The 9,245-nt window shown below is 32.4% G+C and overlaps 1 pseudogene across 1 annotated transcript; it reads right to left on the bottom strand.

Annotated features, from left to right (window-relative positions):
• Window positions 1–851: 851 nt before the first annotated feature.
• On the bottom strand, window positions 852–2,005 carry LOC309847660 (heterogeneous nuclear ribonucleoprotein D-like pseudogene; annotated as a pseudogene). Its single transcript has one exon. The product of its transcript is annotated as a heterogeneous nuclear ribonucleoprotein D-like pseudogene (transcript).
• Window positions 2,006–9,245: the final 7,240 nt, after the last annotated feature.

Here is a 9,245-nt window from a genome sequence, read left to right as displayed (position 1 = left end):
CCAAAAAGTTGCTTAATAAAAGTTGAGAGTATGATTGAAAAAGAGTTCTAAGTGTTCATGATTACAGAACATGAACTCATCATATACATTGAATAGGATGACTTAGGAAAATCATTTATACAGAATTATAAAGAATTAATTTTTATCATTTAATCAATTCGCTCTATTACTTATCATCTCTCTCCCTCTGTACATGTGTGTGATATTTTTTTCTACCCTATTAAATGTCCAGAAATTTTAATTCATACCATTATAGCCTTACCTGATCTACCAATTAAAAAATTCTATCCAACTATTTTAACTAGTAATGAAACAAGTTTGGGATAATCATATTTTTCCAGAATCTAGAAAAGCTCATACTAATCACCACTCCTTTCCTAGCTAACCATATGAATCTGTATGGAAATTTATCTCTAGGTTATGTCAGGACTTTTACTTATTCTTCTTCCTCCCTGTTCTAACAATTTGTATTTCACAGAATCCAGTAACTTGTCCTGCCCACATTTTTGGTATATGGATATTTTGGCCCCCATATCAGATTACTGATACCAGTTTTAATCTCTATCATTAATTAGGGATATTTGCATTTTAATAATCATAATTGCAAATTATTTTTGTACTTTAAGTTATAACTCATTTATTCTGGAAAATTGAATTTATCTGAAGTTACTAAATAACTTCTTACTCCATCCTTGATTTTTTTTTTTAACAATCACATAAGGAAGCATTTATTTGAGGTTCAACATGAAATCATACAAATAAAATTTGTATAAACACAAATCCACATCAACTCATAACACAGATAGCAAAAGACAAAGTAAAAACAAAGAAAACTAATTGGCGGCTATATACAGTTGGACACAGTTGTGTCTTGTACACTAGAAAGTCTTTTACAAAATAATCATCTTAGATCAACAGAAGACCAATCTTCAATGTCGTCCTGCAAGATGGGTTAACTTTAGCAATTTCCTCCTGTTTTCTCCAATGTCCTCCTTTAGTATGGCTGGTTATTGTTTTGGTGATTGCCATCCCCTCGAGATGCCTTGCCGTAAGTGCTCTGTTGGCCACTGTAGTCTGCATATCCCTGTCCATATCCATAGTTCCCATAGTTATACCCAGTATAATCATAGCCGCCATAGCCACTATAGTTTTGATCACCACCATAGGCACTATTGTAATTTCCATATCCTTGATCATAATAGTTATTAAATCCTTGGTTCCAGTTTTGGCCCTGACCTCGTCCACGACCCCTAGTGCCACCTCGTCCACCAGCTGTAGCACCTCTTCCTCCTTTTTGTTGCTGCTGTTGCTGCCTGTATACCTCTTTGGGTTGTGCAACTTTGATTTCACACTTCCCAGAACCGATTTGATGATATCTGCTTTCTAATAATTTCTTTACCGGCTCTTCATCTGTGTATGTGATAAAACCAAATCCTCTTCTTTCATTTGTTTTTGTATCCATGGGAAGTTCAATATTTTCAATCTCTCCAAAGGCTCCAAAATATTCTTTAATTTGTTCTTCCGAAGTATCTGGGCTCAATCCACCCACAAACACCTTTTTGGGCGGTTCTTTCCCTTTTAAAGCTTTGGCCCTTTGGGGGTCTATCAATTTGCCATCCAGTTTGTGTTCCTTCAGTTCCAGCACCTTGTGGACACTAGCCGCGTCTTTGAAAAGCACGAATCCGAATCCTCTCGATCTTCCGGTCACCGGGTCCGTCTTAATCGTGCAGTCCACCACTTCCCCAAACCGGGACAGATACTCGGTCAGATCTTTCTTGCTCGTATCCCAGCTCAAGCCTCCAATAAACATTTTACCGTCATCCTGCTGGTTCTTGCTCGCGTTGATCTTGGATCCCTCTGCGAACTCCTCTATGTTGCTGTACTCGTTCATGTCCTCCATGGCGGCGGAGCTGTCGGCCGGGGGGTGCTGGCGCGCAGTCCGGGTCGCGGCGGCAGCGGCGGCGGAGCGTTGTATGGAGCTGGATTTAAAATGGCGGCGGAAGAGATCCCATCCTTGATTTTTTTAAGTCAATAGTTATCATATTTATTTTACTTTACCTTATTAAAGGAGTCTCTTCCTCATGTGAGAGTACAGAAGCCAATAAAATTGAGAGGTGATACATATTCTGGTATTTATTAACATGGCACCATCTATTGCTAAGCAGTAGACTTTTTCTTTTATGTGTTTTTTATTGTATTTATAAATTTGAGTGCTTTATAAAAAAATTACCCTTGGTATTTTTAGAAGACCAAATTCATTTCAGTTTTTTGTCTTTATGACAATTTACTACCTTTATGTCATTCTTTTGTGTTTTTTGTGTATGTTGCCTTTATTTCTAAGATACCTCTAGGTGATCATAAAATTGTATGTGAGAAGCAATAGTGCTTATAAAAAGAAAATAGCTTTATCATGAGCAAGAGATATAGTTGTGAGACTTGGCTTTGCTACTCAATGACCTTGATTTAATCCCTTAATTTCTCTGAGAATCAATTACTTCATTTATTAGCAGTAAATTTTTATGTATATGTAAATATATATATATTTGATAATTTTATATATATATATATAGCATCATTTAAGGAATAAATCTATATGTAACGTAAACCATCATACAGTATATATGCTTATACAACATAAAGTGCATATAATATATAATGTGCACATACTTTATAAGAACAGCTTATTTACTTAATAATATCCTAATTATTAAATTGAAATTAAGTTTCAGTTTTTCTCATTTCACACTCTTATACTGGTAGCCATTTACTTTCTCTTTCAGAGACCATGTTTTCTGAAATATTTGGAAATCTCTTTGACTAGTGTCTATCATTTAGGTTGTCTACACCCAGACTTTACTTCTTAGATTATTATAAACTCTGAGATGACATGGGCACTTTCTCCTTGAATGCCTGTCACTTCCATTTCACCAAGCAGTTTTTCCTTGTTAGTGAAAACTAATTTCAGAGTAGCAGTTGTTTCCATTGACTCTTTAGCCTTTTGATTACTGAAATTGTCAGGAAGGAAAGTCTAGAATTTATCAGATTTTTCTTTTAACAGAGATTACCAATAGCCATTGGGATAATAAGTCCCCTACTGCCACTCACTACTGTAGTCTGGACACAAGGTATATATGTATCCTTCATTACACATCTTTCAGAACTGATGACCTACTGCCTTAGTGGTTTAGTCAACTTCTTGAGTGTAATTATTTGTATTCTCTTCTTTCATACTATCATGATCCTCTCCTCTAAGAAAATACTCAAGTTGTTAAATTTTTATTTACACATTCTTCTTAATTATCTCCCTCTATTTTTGTTAAGCTTGTTTCTTTTCAGTATTTTGGTCCCACAGATACTATTGAACTTAAAGTTCAGGAGATTGAATTTTCTTCATTTTGCTAAGATGTTTATAAATATATTATTAATTATTCCCATACTAATTTATTACCCACACTATGTCCACATTTATGGAAAGAGTTGCATCTACCTAATCTCTATTTTTAATGCTATTGATCATCTCAAACATTATGTTTGTCATTCTTGGTAGTTCCTGCTCCTGTATATAGTTTACATTTTAGTATATCTCTGCACATTTGTCCCTTTAAACTACAACTTCAGTTTTTTATTAAAAAAAAAAAAAAGTTGCCTTTCTGCCAAACTCACCTTTTTAATCTTCATAAATTTCCCTCTATTCTTTGTCATATATCCATTTTTTATATCATAAATAATACAGAATTATGTTTAGTGGCCAATTGCATATTTACCCTAAGTTCCTTCCTTTTTAAACAATTACCTCCCAATGAAAAAAAAAAATCTACATTTCCATTTCCTACTTATAAGTCCAAAGCTGCTAGAATAGCATTTCAGAGTATAATCAGTGGATCACAACTATCATGAAAAGCAGTACTCAAAAATGTTTCTGTGGCTACAGAAGCTGAGAAACAATGAAAAGTATATCCCCATTTTGTAGATTTGTATGTCCAGAATAAAAATGCAGAGGTATCCTTCATTCAATACAAAAAATTTAAAAAAAAAAAAGTTTAACATAGCATTTTCAATGTATTTGGAAATCTATTACAGAATATCTATTAACAGACTAAGAGGCATATTTTATTTATTATAATACATGAAATGTATTGAATATATAAGAAATTATATTAAGGAAAATATAAGTTCAACAAATTATTCATTCATTCATTATTATTTTTTAATAAAGACTAACATTGAGTGAGCATTTACATGCACCTGCACTGTTCTAAGTAATTTCTAAAATTTCATGAATCCCCTGTGATAGGGTTGTCACATAAAATAAAGGACACTCAGTTAAATTTAAATTTCAGATTAAAAAAATAATTTTAGTAAAATTAGGTCCTATGCAATCTTTTTGACATCTCTAAGTAATTTTAATTCCCATGTAATTAACACACAGTGTTCTATTAGTTTAAAGTGTAAATATGGTGTATAATATGGTGATTCAAAAATTCTATACATTACTCAGTGTTCATCCTGATAAGTGTAGTCTTAATCCCCTTCACCTAGTTTGCCCATCCTCCACCCACCTTCCCTCTGGTAACCATTTGTACTTTATAGTTGAGTCTGGTTTTTTGGTTTGTCTTTTTTTCTTTGTTCATTTCCTTAAATGTCACATGAGTGAACTCTTGTAGTATTTGTTTTTCTCTGGTTTATTTGCTTAGCTTTATGCTCTTTAGATGCAACCATGTCATTGCAAATGACAAGATTTCCTTCTTTTTATGGCTGAATAATATTCCATTGTTTATATCTACCACCTCTTCTTTATCCATTCATCAATCAGTGTATACTTGGGTTGCTTCCATAATTTGGCTACTATAAATAATGCTGTAATAAACATAGAGTTGCATATATCCCTTAGAATTAGTGTTTCATAATCTTTGGATAAATAACCTGTAGTGTATTTCTGGGATTATAGAGTTATTCCATTTTTAACTTTTTGAGGAATCTTCATATTCTTTTCCATAGTGGCTACACCAATTTACATTCCCACCAACACTTCATAATGGCTCATTTTCTTCCCATCCTTGAAAACAACAGTTTATTTTTTACTTTTTTTGACATGATATCTTTTATAGTTTTCATTTGCATTTTCCTGATGTTGAGTGATGTTGAGCATCTTTCCATGTGTCTGTTGTCCATCTGGATATCTTTGGAGAAATATCTCTTAATGTCTTCTGCCTATTTTTAATTGGATTATTTGGTTTTTGGGGTTTGAGTTGTATAAGTTAATTATATATTTTGGATACTAACACTTTATCAGATATGTCAGTTGCAAATATCTTCTCCCATTCTGTAGGTTTTTTTGTTTTAGTTTTGTTGATTGTTTCCTTCACTGTGAAGAAACTTTTTATTTTGGTGTAGTCCCAATAGTTCATTTTTGTTTTTATTTTCCCCACCTTAGGAGACATATCTAGAAAAATGTTGCTATAGCCAATGTCAAAGAAATTACTGCCTGTGCTCTCTTCAATAGTTTTCATGGTTTTAGGCTTCACATTTAAGACATTTGTTTTTAATTCATTTTGCATTTATTTTTGAATATGGTAAAAGAAAGTGATCCAGTTTAATTCTTTTGCACATAACTGTCTGGTTTTCCCAATATCATTTGCTGAAGAAATTGTCTTTTTCCCATTATATATTAATCTTACTTTGTTGAAGATTAATTAACCATATAATTATGGGTTTATTTCTGGGTTTTTTATTCCATTCTATTGATCAGGGTGTCTGTTTTTATGCCACTACCATATTGTTGTAATTACTACTACTTTGTAACATGAAGTGATACCTCCAGTTTTTTTTCTTTGTCAAGATTGTTTGAGCTATTCAGGGATTTTTGTGGTTCCATACAAATTTTAGGATTGTTTGTTCTAGTTCTGAGTAGTACAGACATTTTGATAATATTTGTTGTTCCAACACATAAGCATGGAATGTCTTTCCATTCCTTTGTGTCATCTTCAATTTCTTTCATCAGGGTTTTACAGTTTTTAGAGTATAGGTCTTTCACCTATTTGGTTAGATTTATTCCTATATATCTTATTATCTTTGGTATAATTAGAAGTGTGGTTGTTTTCTTAATTTCTCTTTCTGCTTCTTAATTGTTATTATAAATAAATGCAATGGATATTTGTACATTTATTTTTGTATCCTACAACCTTACCAAAAGTTCTAATACTTTTTTTGTGTGTGAAGGTTTTGGAGTTTTCTGAATATAGTGTCATATCATCTGCAGATAGTGAAAATTTTACTTCTTCCTTTCTGATTCAGATGGCTTGTATTTCTTTTTGTTGTATGATTGCTGTGGCTAGGACTTCCAGTAGTATGTTGACTAAAAGTGGTGAGAGTGGACATCCTTGTCTTATTTCTGACCTTAGAGGAAAAACTCTCAATTTTTCCCCTTTGAGTATGATGTTAGATGTTGGTTTTTCAGTTAGGCCTTTATTATGCTGAGATATATTCTGTCTAAACCTACTTTATTAAGTTTTTGGTTTTTTTTTTTTTTAAATCATGAATGGATGATGAAGAGTTATATTTGTTGAATACTTTTTCTGCATCTATTGAAATGATCATGTGGTTTTCAACCTTTCTCTTATTGATATGCTATGTCATATTGATTGATCTGCAAATATTGAACCACCATTGCATCCTGGGAATGAATCCCTCTTGATCATGGTGAATTATTTTTTAAATGTATTTTTTGATTCATTTTGCTAAAATTTTGTTGACGATTTTTGCATCTGTGTTCATCAGAGATATTTGCCTGTAGCTCTTGTGTTTATGGTGGCGGGAGGGCAGTATCTTTATCTGGTTTTGTTATCAGGGTAATACTGACCTCATAGAATGAATTTGGAAAATTTCCTTACTCTTCTAATTTTTTGCAATAGTTTGAGAAGAATAGGCATTAATTCTTCTTTAAATGTGTGGTAGAATTCGACTGTGAGCCATCTGGTCCTGGACTTTTATTTGTTGGGAATTTTTTGATTATTGATTTAATTTCATTGCTGGTAATCAATCTGTTCATATTTTTTAAATATCTTCCTGCTTCAGTTTGGGTAGGTTATTTGTTTCTAGAAATTTATCAATCTCTTCTAAATTGTCCAGTTATAAATTGGCATATAATTTTTATAATAATCTCTTATAATCCTTTGTATTTCTGTGGTGTCCATTGTTATTTCTCTTCTTTCATTTGTGACTATTTTTGTATCCCACACCTCCCCACACTCTTTTAATGAGTCTGTTTACAGGTTTATAGGTTTTGTTGCTCTTTAAAAAAAAAAAAAAAGCTCCTGGTTTCACTCATCTGTTCTATTTTTTTTGTGTTTGTTTTTAGTTTATCATTTATTTCTGCTCTAATCTTTATTATTTCCTTCTTTCTGCTGATTTTGTGTTTTGTCCTTATTTTTCTAGCCCCCTTAGGTGTGAGGTTATTTGTTTATTTGTGATTTTTCTTGCTTTTGGAGGTCGGCCTATATTGCTATAAAGTTCCCTCTTAAAACAGCTTTTGCTGTATCCCAAAGATTTTGGATCATTGTGTTTTCATTTTCATTCTCTCCACACAATTTTTTATTTCCTTTTTAATTTCTTGTTTGACCTAGTCATTGTTTAGTAGTATGTAACTTAACATGCATGAATTTGTGCTCTTCCCAGATTTTTTCTTGTGATTTATTTCAAGTTTTATAATGTTGTAGCCAGAAAAGATGCATGGTATGGCTTTTGATAGTTTTGAGTTTGTTGAGACTTGCCTTATGGCCTACAATGTGATCTAACCTTAAAAAATATTCCATGAGTAGTTAAAGAATATGTATTCTGCCATTTTAGAATGGAATGCTCTGAATATAATTGTTAAATTCATTTGGTTCAGTGTGTCACTCAATGTCACTCTTTCCTTATTGATTTTCTTCTTTTGATAATCTATCTCTTGATTCAAGTGGAGTGTTAAAGTCATCATCTGCTTTTATCTTATTACTCTCAATTAGTTCCTTAATATGTTATTAACTATTTTATGTGTTTGGGGCCTCCCATGCTGGGTGCATAAATATTTATGATTGTTCTATCTTATATTGGATTGTTCTCTTTATTATTATTATTATTATTAGTGTCTTTTGTCTCTTATTACAGTTTTTGTTTTAAAGTCTGTTTTGTCTGATATTAGTATTGCTACCTAGCTTTTTTTTTTTACATTTATTTGCATGGTAAATATTTTTATCCCCTTACTGTCCTACTGCATGTGTCTTTAGGTATGAAATGAGTCTTTTGTAGGCAGTGTATAAATGAGTCTCTCTCTCTCTTTCTTTATTTTCTTAATCCATTTGGTCACCCTATGTCTTTTGATTTAGTTTTTAGTACATTTACATTCAAACTGATTGATAGGTAGGTATCAATTACCATTTTGTTATTTGTTTTGTGGTTATTTTTATAGATCTTCTCTGATCCTTTCTTTTCTTGCTCTCTTCCCTAATGGTTTGCTGGCTTTCTTTAGTGATATACTTGGATTCCTTTCTCTTTTTTGTGTGTAACTATTATTGGGTTTTGATTTGTGGTTAACATTAGATTTGTATGTAACATTTTCTGCGTATAGTAGTCTATATTAAGTTGTTGACCACATAATTTTGAACCTTCTCTTTATTTCTCATTCCACACCCCCACATTTTAGGCATATGATGTCATACTTTACATCCTTTTATGAATCCCTCAACTGATTTTTACAGATATAATAATTTTTACTGTTTTGTGCTTCCTACTCTTCCTACTCTTTACACATGGTCTTCACTTTCCACTCAGAGTCCCCTTTAACATTTCTTGTAGAGGTGGTTTAGTGATTATGAACTCCTTCAGCTTTAAAAAAAACAAAACTCTGTATCTCTCCTTCTAATCTGAATGATAGCCATGCTGGACCGAGTATTCATGACTGCAGATATATTTTCCTTTTAGCCTTCCAATATATTATGCCACTCCTTTCTGGCCTACAAAGTCTCTGCTGAAAAATTCTCTGTAAGCTTTATGGGGTTTCCCTTATATGTAACTGTCTTCTTTTGCTGCTTTTAAATTTCTCTATCAGTAATTTTCCCATTTTAATTACTATGTATCTTGGTGTGGACCTCCTTGGGTTGATTTTCTTAAGGATTTTTGTGCCTCCTGAATCTGGATAGCCATTCCATTCCCCCGATTAGAGAAGTTTTCAGATATCATTTCTTAAATAAATTGTCTGCCCCTTTTCT

Source organism: Mustela nivalis (genome assembly GCF_964662115.1).
Source record: "Mustela nivalis genome assembly, chromosome: 14".
Taxonomy (NCBI): Eukaryota; Metazoa; Chordata; class Mammalia; order Carnivora; family Mustelidae; genus Mustela; species Mustela nivalis.
Note: the sequence above shows the minus strand (reverse complement) of the source record. Positions and strands in the feature narration are given on the sequence as shown.